At 45.6% G+C, this 15,115-nt stretch overlaps 4 non-coding genes across 4 annotated transcripts; 1 reads left to right on the top strand and 3 right to left on the bottom strand.

Moving 5' to 3' along the window:
• Positions 1 to 1,277: 1,277 nt before the first annotated feature.
• On the bottom strand, positions 1,278 to 1,349 carry TRNAD-GUC (transfer RNA aspartic acid (anticodon GUC)). Its single transcript has one exon. It is a non-coding gene; the product is annotated as a tRNA-Asp (tRNA).
• A 6,790-nt stretch (positions 1,350 to 8,139) lies between these two features.
• On the bottom strand, positions 8,140 to 8,212 carry TRNAK-UUU (transfer RNA lysine (anticodon UUU)). Its single transcript has one exon. It is a non-coding gene; the product is annotated as a tRNA-Lys (tRNA).
• Positions 8,213 to 9,399: 1,187 nt separating this feature from the next.
• On the bottom strand, positions 9,400 to 9,471 carry TRNAM-CAU (transfer RNA methionine (anticodon CAU)). Its single transcript has one exon. It is a non-coding gene; the product is annotated as a tRNA-Met (tRNA).
• A 5,026-nt stretch (positions 9,472 to 14,497) lies between these two features.
• TRNAL-CAA (transfer RNA leucine (anticodon CAA)) lies at positions 14,498 to 14,603 on the top strand. Its single transcript has 2 exons — positions 14,498 to 14,535; positions 14,558 to 14,603. It is a non-coding gene; the product is annotated as a tRNA-Leu (tRNA).
• Positions 14,604 to 15,115: the final 512 nt, after the last annotated feature.

Genomic DNA, 15,115 nt, shown 5'->3' with positions numbered 1-15,115 from the left:
CCACTACATAACAACTTATGGGAAGGTTCACCTGTGTCAGAGAAAATTGTCAGTCTTGAAAATGGACAACAGAAAAGTAGTGGGTGTCCTTTCAGTGAAGTGTTGGACATTATCTAATAGGCTTTTGGAAATTATTTGGTTCTGAGTGTGCCCCTTTAACTGAATTTCTTTTTTACTAAACTATTCTAGAGTTTTGTATGGTAAAAGTTGACTCGTAGGTCATTGATACTAATGCAAACGATATTTGTCCACAGCAATTCAAGTAAATGTTGCCCAATAAAAAAAGATAATTTCAAGTATTACTGTCCTATCGATTGCTAACCGCTTTCCCATTAATGACTCATTTATTAGTATCTCCTCAGGAGTCATGGGGTAGACATTGTTATCCTAAATGTACGGGTGAAGGGAGGGGCCTGAGGGTCGCAGCGCCCTAAGACGTCACCCACTGTGGAAGCGATGCCGCCTCTATTCAAACCCGGGTATCCCTGATTCAAGGTGCTTATGGTTTCCGCTACTCGTTCTTAAAAATATTTTGAGCTGTTTCATTTTCTTGCCTTCTCCACCCAAGCTCGTCCTTTCCCGCCGCTCAGTTCGGAGGCAGCTCTGAATGGCTACTTCGTGTGGACTTTTTTTTTTTTTTTTTTTTTTGGTCTGTCTTTCCTGAAAGCGATTTTGATCAGGTGTTGCCTGGAATTTTGGCCGCAGGATAGAGAAATTATAGAGCAGAATAGTCTTTGCCTGCGGCGTTCTGGCTGCAGGGAGTCAGGAGTTCAAGCCCACGAATGACACACCTGTAATTCCGCGACCACGAAGCTGCTTCTCGCTCCCGCCCCTTGGCCTCCACCCGGCTCCGTCCCCAGCGCCGCCCTGCCCGCCACGCCGCGCCCCGCGCTCCGGGTGCTCCCAGCACCGCCCTGCGTCAGCTTACCTGTCCCGGCAGGTGTCGGTCCCCGGCGGCCGCAAGCATGTCCTCCCGCAGCCGGCGCGGCCGCAGCACCTGCACACACGGCCGCGGGGAAGGACGCCCCTCGCGCACCCCCGACGGGTGCAGATCCGAGTTCGCGGCGCAACATCCTGCAGATTCCAGGGCGCAGTCAGGGTCCCAGAGGGAAAGTGGCCTTGGATGCCCTGCGAAGGCGGGGAGTAAACCAACAAGCGGGAATTCGCCTTAAATCAAGAGATGGAATCGGAGCAGGACGGCCTCAAATCTAGGGAGCCACCCCCGGAAAGTGTGTTACTCTGAAAAGGGCGGAGGCAAAAAAAAAGCCGTTTGTTCCCTCCCCGTCGGGGAATCGAACCCCGGTCTCCCGCGTGACAGGCGGGGATACTCACCACTATACTAACGAGGAGAACGTGTAAGCGCTGGCACAGTTTTGATTGTAGAGGCATTCACACGTTCGGGCCTGACCTTTGTTTTCCGTGCACGGAATTCCTGGGAGATTCACCCAACTCTCCAAGAGTAATTTGTTATAAAATTCTATAAAACAGATTTCCCAGTGTGACGTCAAAAATCTAAAAACCACAACCCACCAAAGATTAGACACTGCCGTACATAGTTTTATCACTCCTAGCAAAGACATGTTCCTCAACAGCTCGAAATGCATTAAACATTTTTAAGAAGTCCCCCACCCCCAAAATAACTTTCCTCCTTCTTCACTTCAAGTTCATTCCTTATTTTAGATTTGCCTCAAGGGTCACCTTCCCCTGGGGTGCTTTCTCAGACCACTCTGAGTTAGAGCTGCTTCCTCTGTTTCGGTTTGTCATGGTAAGAATCACACATGTTATGTATGAATTTCTACATGGAATACAGATAAGACCTTACTCTTAAAATCTAGATCTTAGATTTCGCAGCGTTGGCATTAAATGAGTTCTTATTTTTGCATAGGCTTTTAGTTGCAGAACGTCCACTATTAGGAATATTCCTCAGTGAAATTCCAGCTCATTGAGTTGCACAGGGGGCTTCATAGGAGATAGTCAAAATAGCAGCTCAAGGTAGCAAAGAACTGAAGGCATACTGGACGCCCATCACTGAAATGAACCTGTGTACTGGAGAACAACAACAGTTCCTACAGCCTCAGAACAAATCACTATAAACCACAGAATGTGCGATCTCTCAGTTCCGGAGACTAGCAGTCAGAGATCAAGATGTCAGGGGCCAGGCTGTCTCTGAACGCTGTAGGGAAGATGCTTTCTTGGCTTCTTCCCAGCCTTTTGTGGCTCTGGGCAGTCCTCGGGGCTCCTGGGCCTGCACCCATCCCAGTCTCTGCCTCTGACTGTCTCTGTGTGTCCTCTCTTATAAAGACTCCGGTCACTGGATTTAGGGTCCACTGTAATCCAGTATGAACTCATCTTAATTTAACTAATTACATCTGCAAAAAAAAACCTTTTTCCAAGTAAGGTCACATTCCGAGGTTCTGGATAGACACAACTTTCCAGGGGATGCTATTTAACCCCCTACAATTAAGAATAAAAGATAAAGTGTTTATGCATAAACTTAGTTGATTGTACCAAAGTATACACCAAGAGCTGGAACCGTGCTGATTAAAACTGGTTGTGGGTGAAAGGGAAGGGAGGTGGGAAGGAAGAGTGTATAATGCTATGTTATTGTTGCTTGGACTAAAAAGCAGAAGAGATTGTCTAAAGAAAGAGAACGAAGCTCTTAAATGACATGAGGACCATAACTAACTGCTAAAAATACAGCGTATGTAAAAATATTAGAAAAGGTAAAATGACAAAATAACCTATTTTCAAAAGAGACATTAAAGACCTAAATAAATGGAGAAGTATATAATTTTATGGATGGGGTACTTAATATCTCAATGATATCATTTCTTCCTAAATTGATCTATGAATTCAATATAATTCCCATATAAGTTCCAGCAATGTTTTCCAAGAACTTGATAAAATTTCCAAGACTTTGTTGTAAAATTGTATGTAAGTGTGTAGGGCCTATAATATCAAGGACACTTTTACTAAAAATAAGGAGAGGGTTGCCAAGAAGCTTGCAGAGCTTATTAGACACTCCAGGAATCAAAATATTATTACAATACAGGCACTGACACTGAACCTCAAATTGATTGATTAAATAGGACGGAGCGCTCAGAAGAGATTTGTGTGTTTCTATAATTTGGTATATGGACAGTGGTGGCATGTCAGTGCAGAGGAGATCCAGGCTATTTAATAGATGGAGCTAGGAAAAAATATTGTATTCCCATGGATGGAAATATGAAATTGCATAAAGACTAACACTAGAAAGATCAAGGACATAAATGTCAACAACAAACTTTAAAACTCTCGGTAGCATATATATGAATCAATCAGGAACCTGTTTACACTGTCCTAGGTTAACTATGTAGAGAAATGTAATATAGTAAAGTGGCTACATTCATGATAGAAGAACTGATGTGATCAATGGAACATAGACTATCTACATGGAAAGCCACAAGAGGCTCAAAGGCCAGGCTACCTGGGAGAACTTGAAACCACAGGAGATGTGCCTTGAAGACATTCGATGACTTGAGGGGATACAGCCAAGGCCAAGTGGTGGTCAGCAAAGCCTGCTTTCTCTCTCGCTTCTCTCCTCCATCCAAAGCAGAACATTGATTTAAACCCAACCAGAAGCCACCTGACTGAGCAAGTTGGGGAATGAGGCTTCCATGGTCCAGCGTCTTTGTGTTACAGAGCACGAAGGAGCACGGGACGTGAATCGGTGTGAGCACAGACATGGGAGCGCTGCCTATTTTGCTACTCATCATCCAATCTCAGCATTTTCCTAAAATGTAACTTACATTCGAAAAGTTCATGCTCTGTACCCATGAAGATCTCCTCAAACGCTTCCAAGAAAGAAAAGCAAAGTACCATCAAACCTTTGGAAACAGAGAGGGATTGGAATGATCCAGACCCAAGATCGAATCACACTGAGAATGGAAGCCAAGGAGACTCTGTAGCTACTGCAGGAGATGTGGCCCAAAGTAGAAAGAGAGGGGTAGAAATTACCCGGCTACTCTGTCCCTTCTGTGCTCTAATGTCCCATCAGTGCATTTTATTCACTCAACTAAACTGCAGACAGGTGGGAAGTTGGTTTGGGAAATGCAGCCTGAGGAGTGGAGCCCTCTTGATATGAAGAGGTGCAGAAGCAGGGGGAGGAAGGACGAGGATCTACAGACAAGTGAGGCCACCTCACGAGAATGCATATTGGAACAGCAAAGATTGGAAAGACTGGTTAAATAAGACACAGAAATGCTACCAGGTTCAAGAAAACTTGGATGGGTTTGTGCGTATAAAACGAATAGTTTCTTTTAATCAAATTATCCCTTAAAATGAAAACAAGTTACACTGAGAAAGGGTAACTGCAATTGCAAGAAACTGAAGAGAAAAAGAAAAAAATGTATCAAGAACTCCCACATATGAAAAAGTCAAGCACATCAACCCAATAGAAAAATGGGCAAATAAATAAATAAACCAGAATTCAGGAGAAAATTCAAATGTATAAATCCAAACATGTGTAGAGATGTTCAGCCTCATTGTGATACAAAAATGCAAGCCATTCCTCAATAAACTCGCTTCCACTTGATAGGATAAAAATTAAATGTACAAAAATAACAACAGTTGGAGAGGATTTGAATAAACGGTATCCTTTTATACACTGCCCAAAGAGAGTATGAGGGTTAATTTCACGTGTTATTTTGCCTGGATCACAGGGTACCCAGATATTTGGCTAAACGTTGTTTCTAGGTGTGTCTGTGAGGGTGCTTCTGGATGAAATTAGCACTTGAATAAGTGGATTCACTAAAGCCATTTGCCCTCCACAATGTGGGTGACCATCATTCAAACCCTCCAGAGTCTCAACAGAACAAAAAGGCAGAGAAAGAATTCAGCCCCTCCTGCCTGATTGCTCGAGCTGGAACACGGATCTCCTGCCCTTTGGCAGTCCTGGCTCTCAGGCCCTTGGTCTCAGATTGAATGACGGGGAGCAGAACGCTATGCACGGAATGTGTGCGTACCCCAAATTGGTATGCTGAAATCTTGATCTCCAGTGTGATGGTATTAGGAGGTGGATCCTTCGAGAGGTGATTAGGTCATGAGTTAGTCCCTACTGAATAGGGATTAGTGCCCTTTAAAGGTGACCCCCGAAAGCTCTCCTGTCCTGCTGCCCTGTGAGGACTCAGTGAGAAGACAGTGGTATATGAACCAGGAAGCTCTCATCGGACGACTGAAGCTGCCAGCGCCTTGATCTCAGACTTTCCAGCCTCTAAAGCTGAGAAATAAATTTGTGTTGCCTATAAGTCACCCAGTCCATAGTCATTTGTCATGGTAGCCCCAGTGGACTAAGACAGGGGTGTCCATTTTTACAGCTTTGGAAAAAGTTTGTCATAACCTCAAATAGTTAAACATTTACATAACCCAACAAATCAACAATTTGTCTTCTAGGAGAGTCCTCACAAGATACACATGGATACTTTGCTTTCTTGAGCTTTGCTTTATTGCTTTTATTGTTTTTTTTACAAACTGCGGGTTTGCGGCAACCCTGCGTTGAGCAAGCTTGCGGGCACCATTTTTCCAATGGCATTTGCTCACTTCATGTCCCCATGTCACGTTTTGGTACTTCTAACAATATTTCAAACTCTTTCATTAGTATTCTATTTGTGGCAACCTGTGTTTGGTGATCTTTGATATTACTGTTGTAATTGTTTTGAGGTGCCATGACCGTGCCCAAATAAGAGAGTGAACTTAATTCATAAATGTTGTGTGTGTTCTGACAGCTCCACTGGCTGGCTGTTCCCCATCCTTTCCCTTTCCTTGGGCCTTTGTATTCCCTGAGACAAAACAATATTGAAATTAGGCCTCTAGTTGTTTAAGTGAAAGGAGGAATGGCATGTCTCTCACTTTAAATCAAAAGCTAGAATTGGTCAAGTGAGGAAGCCATGTCGAAAGCTGAGATAGGCTGAAAGCCGGGTCTCTTGTGCCAAACAGTTGGCAAGTGGTGAATGCAAAGGAAAAGTTCTTGAAGGAAACCAGAAGTGTTACTCTAGTGAACACAGAATGATGAGAAAGTGAAACCACCTCATTGCTGAAATGGAGAAACTTTGAGTGGTCTGGACGAAGACAAACCAGCCACAGCACTTTCTGAAGCTGAAACCTCATCTGGAGCAAGGCCTTGACTCTCTCCAATTCTAGGAATGTTGTTCCTGAACTATTCATCAAAAAGCCTACCTTTGCCCCTGTGGTTTGAAGTGCATTCTCTATCATATACTAAAGGTCCTTATGTGATTTGGTTGATTTCTGAACTTGGTATTTTATTGCACTGAGCTAAATGTCTATTCATTTGTGAGCACTGCAATTTGATATATCTAAATATCTAAAAATGTTGACATTTCAAAAAATGCGATAAACAGGCTAAAAACAGCTTACAAATTGGGGCGAGGAGGAGAGGAGGAAAGAGTACTTGCAATACGTATCAGATAAAGTATTAATATCCCTAATATAGAGAGATAAACAATTAACAACTTATTAGCAATTAGCAATTGAAAAAAATGCCAAAACTTCATAGTAAAATAGTCAAAAGATGTTAACAATCTTTTTAAAGATAGAAAAAGGGCCCTTATAGATATGAATATGTGTCCAAACTCTCTAATAGGTAAAGAAATGCAAGTTAAGACCAAACTGGGATGTCATTTTTCTGCTTTTAGATTTGCAAGAATTAAAAATATGTCAAAGCTCTGGGGAACAGGCAGTCTTATTTATTGCTGGTGGGAATGCAAATCGATACAACCTTTATAGAGGGGAATTTGGGTTTATCTAACAAGATTGCATATGCACTCATCAGTTCTTCCAACAATCTCAAATCTAGTGATTTACCCTGAAAATCCACCTTCAACAGAATGAAAATACACGTGTGTCTACTGATTTGTTGCAGCATTGCGACATTGTAATTGCAAACAACCTAAAAGCTCTAGAAAAGAGGTGTTACTTCTACACAATGGAGTACTTATCCAGCGGCAAAAATATAAAAAAGAACAGGGAAGATCTCTGAACTGACAGAGCAATATCTAGCATCTATCAGTAACTGAAAAAATTAAGTGCTTAAAAGTATACTTAAAAAATCAAGTATACTATCTTTAGCCTAAGAAAGAAGAGGACATTTAAAAATTATGTATCTGTGTGTTTATTCAAAAAGAGATACAGGAAGAATAAACCAGAAGCTGGAGAGACTGTCGACCCACAGAGAGCAGGTGGGAGTGAGCGGAGAGAGACGGAGGAAAGGCGAGGGAAGCACTGGGGTGAGTGACATTTCTCTCAGTATATCTCTCTGCATAGTTTTGACTTAGAATGATGTTATCTTTCTTGTGCATACAAAAATCATAAATAAGATGAACAAGGACAGGGTAGAGATTCAAAATGGCACACATCTGATTATTTCAAACTAATAATATAACAACGAAGAAGGAGAGAACTAACACAATGAACTTAAGTGCAGTGTTTATGCTTCACATCATCAGGCTAAAAGCATAAAGAATTACAGAAACTGAATTCTCAGTATCTTTGTTTCACAGCCTCGTGGTTTAACACTCTGCCCACAGAAACCATGCGCTAGGAGCCCAGGATCAGGGTCTTTAACCATAATCCAGATCCCTGGATAACAACAGCAACTTTTAAATGTAAAGACAAAAAAGATAGCTAAGACCATTTCAAAATGTGTTTGCATAATATGGCTCTTACAGCCAGGGGCTTTTAAGATGCCACAAATTTTCGATGTAGAAAGAGTCCATCCAAACTGTGGGGAACCTCAGAGACAGACGGGACAGAGCCATTGTTCTCTTAAATTCTTGTCGGGTCCCCCTCCAAATGCTCCCCTGCCATTCCAAGATTAATGAATCACGTCAAGGGAACTTTCAAATGGCTGTCTTAGTAATTCCGTCACTAGTGTATTATTTTTACATTATGCCCTTGTTCAATTCTTCTTGGAAACGTGGGACCGTGTTTTAGTTAACACTGGGAAGAGGTATATTAATGAAACACTAGAACATAAACCATTTCAGGGATATGCCCTTGTCTGTTTTGGCTGTTAGGGATACCCCACTGCAGAGACATTCTACATGAGCTCCACTTACCTAGTTCTGAGATAAAAGGACTGGTTTCCGCCTGAACAGGGACTTGAACCCTGGACCCTCAGATTAAAAGTCTGATGCTCTACCGACTGAGCTACCCAGGCCTCTTGGACTCTGCCTCACTTCATTATATATAACTAAGAGCTCCAAGAAGCCCTAGTTCTGTTCCTGATTTCAGAAATTACCAGCGTCTTCCAGGCGCGCCGGTCACACACCCCAGCGGCGGCGTACACCTGAGCTTGATGGCCTTGAGCCCTGCCTTTCTTCCTTCCACAATTACTGGGTGGTATTTACTGCAGGAGGAATGACAGGAAAGTGGCTCCGAACGCGGTGGGACCCACTGGGGAGGGAATGAATATTCCTGCCAGTAAGGACTGCGGACCGAGCCGTTCGAGCCGGCCTTCCAGGGGACTCGCAGGTCCCTCACCCGGGTGTTCACCGGGAGGGTGGAGTGTCGGTTCCACCAATGGCTGCGGTAATTGGGAAGAATCTCAGGAGAGCCAAACCTTGGGTAAAGACGGAAGGTTGTGGCGCAAGACAGGAGGTTCGCTTCCTGTCCTTTCCAACAGTGTTTTCTTTCGGATATTGGAGGGTCCTGGGATGTTAACGGCAGAGCAACGGACAGACAAACGTGACACCCTCTCCTGAGTGGGGCTTCTGTCCGGGACCCTAACTCCCTGGAAACCCGCAGCTCTGCAATTCCGTCCTTGTCGTTCCTCACCTTTCCTCCACGCTCCTTTCCTTCACCCTCTCCCCGTCTCCCTGGCCTCCTTCTGTCCCCCTCACCTGTCCAGCCTCCCCTCTACCAATTCTGCCATCTGTGCGCCTACTCGTCCGTCCTTCCACGGAAGTGAACCCTATAATGCGCCGCCCCTCGCCACAACGCACGGGAGTCCGCTTGGATCCACTTGCTCTATTTTTTAATTCCACGTTTTATCTTGAGCGGCATTTAAAGGCAGGAAGGACCAGGCAGGTGAAAAGGCGTGCGGCCCCTGTCACTGGAGGCCTTCGCTCGTTCCTGAGACATGGTAGCCCTCTGCAGAGGCAAAGAAGCAGGGGGAGAGTCGGTGCATATGGACAGTAAATAAGATGGTGCGTTGTTGCCCAGTAAGTTGTGAGCTTTAAAAATGTGAATAAAGACACAATTTTGATAATGGCCAATTTTCAACGAGATCCGAAAGAACAAGAAATATGAAGCAGTGGTGTCACGGCCACGAATGCTTGGGGCTTGGTTTCCCCTGGCTGCTGAATTTTGGAACTTTGGAGAGAAGAAGCGTGCAGTAAAACCTTGTAGCAGAGGATGGTTTCGATCCATCGACCTCTGGGTTATGGGCCCAGCACGCTTCCGCTGCGCCACTCTGCTACCTGTCAGAACTGTCGCGTTGATTCTTACACATTTGTCTGTCCTTAGGACGGTCCTCCGAGAATGCCACTATTCCTTTTTCCTCTCTTGCACCCGCTCTTCCACTTCGGCCTCCCACCCGGGTCTACCCCACATTGCCTCCTCAGACCTGCCGCCTGCAAGAAATCGCTGAGACGTCTGCGCCTTTCAACGTACGCAAGAAAACCCAGAATCTGAACTGAAGCCCTTTCTCGGGAGCTCGGTGTTCACCGGTTAGGGCTTCCCCCACGGGTTTCTAGGGGTGGATTCAAAACTAGCATCTCCCGCGCCTCCACCAGCGCGCTCGCGGACCCGAAGCTGGGCCGCCTGGCCGCTCCGCGACCCCGGAGGGGACGAGGGCGTGGGGGCAGAGCCGGGGTACCGGGCTCCCGAGCAGAGGGCGATCTCGGCGGAGCGGTGCAGGGGAGGGGCGAGGCAGGGGCGGGGGGCGGGCCGAGGGCCGGGCAGAAGGAGGGGCAGGCGGGGGCGGGGCTCCCCGCGGCTTGTCACTGTGGGGACAGTAGGGCACGCGGTTCGGCGACAGGGGAGGAACAGTCACTCGCAGGGTTGCAGGGAAGTGGGGACCGCACGAGACTCGCGGGAGGCTCCGTGCCCTCTTCCCGTGCACTGGGACGTCCTGACTACAAGAAATCTCCAATTTCTAGTCTCCGCACTGAGTGGGTGTGCGTGAGAGGGTCTGTGGTGTGTTATAACCACCTGATCTATGGACCATGGAGCGGGGGAAACAGGCCCGGGTCGCTTTCTAGTTATGTCCGTGGACCCGCTCTTGTCAGCGAAGCCTGGTTCTTCCGGACAAAGAATCCTGCCAAGCTGTTTTTAAAGCTTCCTTTCTTAACTAACACCCTTTGCCTGCGCCTTCCTACTTGTCCCTCTCAGACACTGTCTCTTCTTTCTCCCACCTTCCAAGGATGCTCCCAGAGCATCCTTGAAAAACTCTCTCTTCCACAAAAGTATCTGAAGCCTCCTCTCAGTTTGTGCAGGGAGTTTCCTTTTTCCCTCCAGGCACTTGGCCTTACAGCTGTCAGAGCCCAAGGTGCTGTCACCTTGCTGGAATCTTTGTTCACACCTGAGCCCATGGCCACCTGCTGCCTACTTAATCAAAACCAGACTTCTCTCCTTCCAGCTTCATGGTTATACGTCATATTCGTTTGTATGATTTGGACTGCTCTAAAGCTAAAAAGAAAAAAGAAGTCTTGAACGTACAAGGCGCTCTCTACTGGAGAGGTAAATTTTTAAATGGATTTTTACAAAGACAGGTTATCAATACTCCAAACTTCTTAAGGAACGAGAAATGATTGCTGTCCAAGGGCAGAGCAAACACTAGTTTCCTGAGATGAGCCTGGCCACCAACATTCCAAATCAAGTGCGACGTTTATTGCATAAACTCCAGCCTCAGGAAATTCTGAGCTGCTCTGTCCTTCTCAATTTTCCCTCTGAAATCTGCGGGCGGCTGTTCTACTCTTTCATTTTCTCTGCTACAGGAGCCTGCAGAAGTTGTGTGGACCTCCTAAGACGAAGCCATGGGGTCATGAGTTCCCCAGGATGGTTTCACTCCGAATAACCTCCCAGCAGCATTAACATAATAAGTAAATAAATAAATACCTCATTCCGAAAGAGACCACTGGCCTCTGGTCCTGGAAGCCAGTAACTTTCAGTCCTAAGTGAGTGTTCCTCCAGGAAAACCTAGAAGAGAAGGTTTGGAAGTGCGGTGAGATCCAGCTGTGGTGGGTTGTGGTGTTGTGAGTGGCCCTCCACAAGACCATTCTAAAGCTCAGGGCAGAGGTATCTTATTCCAGCAAAACCGCCCTGAGGCCTGGTGTGTTGCTCATGCTTTGTGGGCATTGTATTTAGCTGGAGTCCAGGGCGTATGCCACAAATATCTCATGTCTGTAGCTCGCTCCTCACGCCTCATCGTTAGCTTCAAAACTGTCTTTCCATTTCTATTCAGAAACTTAAAGATCGTATGTAGAAGGCCCGTGTGGCAGTCACAGTTCTGCCCCAGCTGTTAGAGGAGCCACAGATGACATTCCATCACCAGAGGGACCAAGCTGTTCTCTCTCCCTTGAGGTTCTGAATACGGTTTATGAGTAGTGACACACAAATTAAATTTTGAACAATTATTTTTAAAGGCCTTTAAATCATAAAGATGTTTATTATCTCAGCATTGAATGAGCCTGTTAACCTTAAAAACAAAAACTGCCAATTATTTTACCAGCAAAAGATGGGTTTATTTGGGAATAAAAGAGAATCGCAATCTGGAACAAACAGGCTATGGCAAAACCATAGGCAAATCCAGAGCTCTTATAAGGAGAAGAGGGGTAAGTTGGGAAGACAGTTACAAACTAAAATCCGTTGGAATAAACTGGGAGTTCAAGTATGGTGACTTCTCATTGGCTGAGCTGAGGTGAGGGGGGGTTGATGAAGAAAGCGTCTCTTCCTGTGGCTGGAAGAGTAGAATAGTATCCATTTGCAAGGTGAAGTCCCTCTCTTCCTGTTGGGTCTGCAGTTGGAATGGTAGGGCAGAAAGTGGTGTTGGGTGGACTGGGAGACCCTGGGCCCTGAGGCCTGTGCCCAGCCCAGCCTCAGGAAGCTCCTGGTTCTTGCCACAAGAAAGAATTCAAGGACACGACAGTTGAGAGGAGCAAGTAGAAAGTTTATTAAGGTGAGAGTACACTTGAGACATTGTGAAAGCAAGTGAGCTCGAGGGAGAGTTGCCCATTCAGGGTTTGGGTTACTATCTTTTACTGACAGTTGTTAATGAGGGAATGGAATATTTATTACGTGGGGAGGGGATTTTTTTGGTTTCATGACTTTTCACCCTTACTTGGTCAGGGTTTCCACCTGCCTTCTTTGTCTTGGGCCTGTCTAACGCAGTTTGGCTTCTTGCGGTTTTGTTTTGGAGTGCTACCAGGACCAGTCTCTAACATCCTCTTTTTGGCCCCAGGCATCCTGTTAGAGCCTAACTAACTGCCTACTCTAGCAGGATGGGGTTAGTTACCTCAATCAATCCAATTGTGGAGTCTTTAACGACCCTGGCTATATCTCTGGTCTGCTAGATTTTCACTGTTTCAGTTGACTTGCATATTGTATTGGGCTTGAGAAACAAATATCACGTGCCTTCTAGAGCCTCTGCTGATTTTGAATTCCTTTCACAATACATACATCTGGTATTTTAAATAATCAAGGAGGGAGGGACAGAAAAAAAGATTCAGAACAAAGGAAGAAGAAAGAAGAATACATTGTTTTTATTAATCTGGAGAACATACAACAATTAGAAAGTGTAGGGGAGGAAAATTTTCCTTCTATTCTTCTAGATTCTTTTGGCTAGTCTATTAATTAGTTTGACATAAAACAGATCTATAGGACAAAAACAAATTTAATTTCTTACCTACGAGAGCCCCAAAGATAAGAGACTGAAGGGAAAGTTGGCTTATATGCCACCCTGAGCTAAGGAATGGGATGGAGGTCTGGGGTTTCAAAGAGAAGGAAGACAATTCACAGGAAGATGGGAAGAACAAATGTTTGGTAAACAAATGTTTGTCATGCCAGGCAAGACAATGGGACACAGGGAGGACTTTGAACAAACAGGCCCTGCTAGCTCCCCTCAGCTTACCACACCTGGCCCATACTCTTTGTAGTTATCTCTGCTAATAGTTCTCTTCCTGGACCAGGCCCTCTATCTAAATTCTTTCAGGCAGTTGGGTCCCAATGCCAAAGTGGCACAGCCTGGGTGGCATATTCTGCTCCCCTTCTAAAGCATGTAAACTAAGGAAAGCATAAAAGGTTTTAAAATGTTCCACCTGACCACAGTACTGCAATTAAATACATATATCCCCAGTTCTATAAATAGGTAAACTAAGATAAGAGTCAGGACTGACCTGATCAAACATGTCTCCAACTCCACTAACACTCTGCTGATTAGCTTACAGTTAAACAGCTTATCTAAAATTTCATATATGTCGGAAAAAAAATTGTCAAAGACTTAAAAATGGACAACAGAAATTATTGGGTCCTTGCCTTAGTGAAGTGCTGGGCATTGTCTAGCAGACCCTCTGGGAATTACCTGATTTTACAGGAATGTGCACATTTAACTGACTTTCTATCCGCTAGTCTGTTCTAGAACTCTATGATGGTAGAAGTTAACTTACAGAAAGTGACAATAATGCAAGTGATTCTTGTTTATATCAGCACAAAGGATTTTGCTCAGTTGAGATACAATTTTGCCCAGTAGAAGAGATAACCCCAAACATTGAGTTTTATTGCCCTATAGGACATTAACCAGTTTTGCATCTTTGAGCAAATTTATTTCAGCCTTTCTGATTGCTTGTCGTCTGTTCTTCATATCTCCTTTGAAGCATTTCTATCACTTTACGCATTAATTGGTGAGATATATGAAATCTTCGACACTGTGTTCATTTTAAATTTGTTTAAAAGTGAAGTTATCAGCTTTTCGTCTGATGACGCCAGTGTGTTTTGAGAGTTTAAAAGAGAGAAGGAGAAAGAAGTCCTGATTGGGATGTCAACGGCATCTTGAGGGAGCCATGACCCACGGTGGGCGGGCGATTGTTAAGTTGCTGAAAATACTAGTGTACGGGGATATTTCAGGCCCCGCACTAATAAAACTTGTTGAGATAAAGTACTGTGAGGTACTGTGGCGGGACAGTCTGAGAACATGGGGGGAGAGCCGCAGATCAAACCTGCATCCCCAGCCCCCACGCCCAAGGCCAGTCCTGCAAGTCTCGGCCAGCAGGGTTGGGGGGCAGCCGGAGAAAGACCTCCGGAGGGGTGTCGGACTTCAGAGCTGCGTTCATTCGCTCGCCAACTCACTTTCCCCGCAGAACTCGTCGGGTCCCAGCTTTGGGTTTTGCAGGTGGTGCCGAACACCTGCTCGCTCCTGCCCCTGCTAGAAATAGCTCCCCGCTCCCTTCCTGGATGGAGGGTGTTTGATCATTGACAGTTGTTACTTCGCACACGCCCCACGTGTCGTGTCAGGATGGCCGAGTGGTCTAAGGCGCCAGACTCAAGCACCTGCTTCCCGCACTGGGGCTTCTGGTCTCCGCATGGAGGCGTGGGTTCGAATCCCACTTCTGACAGGGTTCATTTTTGTTCTTGCCATACTCCTCAAACATTTTCACCTTTAGGTCCTAGGTCTCACTCTTCCCCCTCGAGACTCCTCCAGCTCTCCCCGCCTGCGCAGCCCCATCTCGATTTCCCCGCACGAGGGCAGCACCCTCCGTTACTTCGTCCTTCCCCTCCCCCCACCAGACCCCTCCACAGGCAGCATCACCGCGCCTACAGCACATCCGAAGGCATCTCTCGCACCCCAGCCACGCAGCTGACCAACGAAAATTCTCCATTAGAGAACCTGCGTGTTTCCACAGCCTGTTGGGCGCATTTAAACATCGCAGAGCCACCAGTGACCCCTCTTCCTGGAGAGAAGGTGGCAGCGATTTCCACCAGAAAGTCATGACTTCCTCTGCCAACCTGGTGACCTTAACGAAGCCTGGGAACTCATCTTAAAAACAAACAAAACAAAACAAAAGATACGAGGTAACCAGAAAGACCTCCCTTTCCTGGGAGACACGTGCAGCCAGATTCCGTGGTC

This window comes from Ursus americanus, chromosome 32 (assembly GCF_024610735.1).
Source record: "Ursus americanus isolate L20-20 chromosome 32, mUrsAme1.1.p, whole genome shotgun sequence".
In the NCBI taxonomy this organism is placed as follows: Eukaryota; Metazoa; Chordata; class Mammalia; order Carnivora; family Ursidae; genus Ursus; species Ursus americanus.
This window is presented reverse-complemented; position numbering and strand designations above follow the sequence as displayed.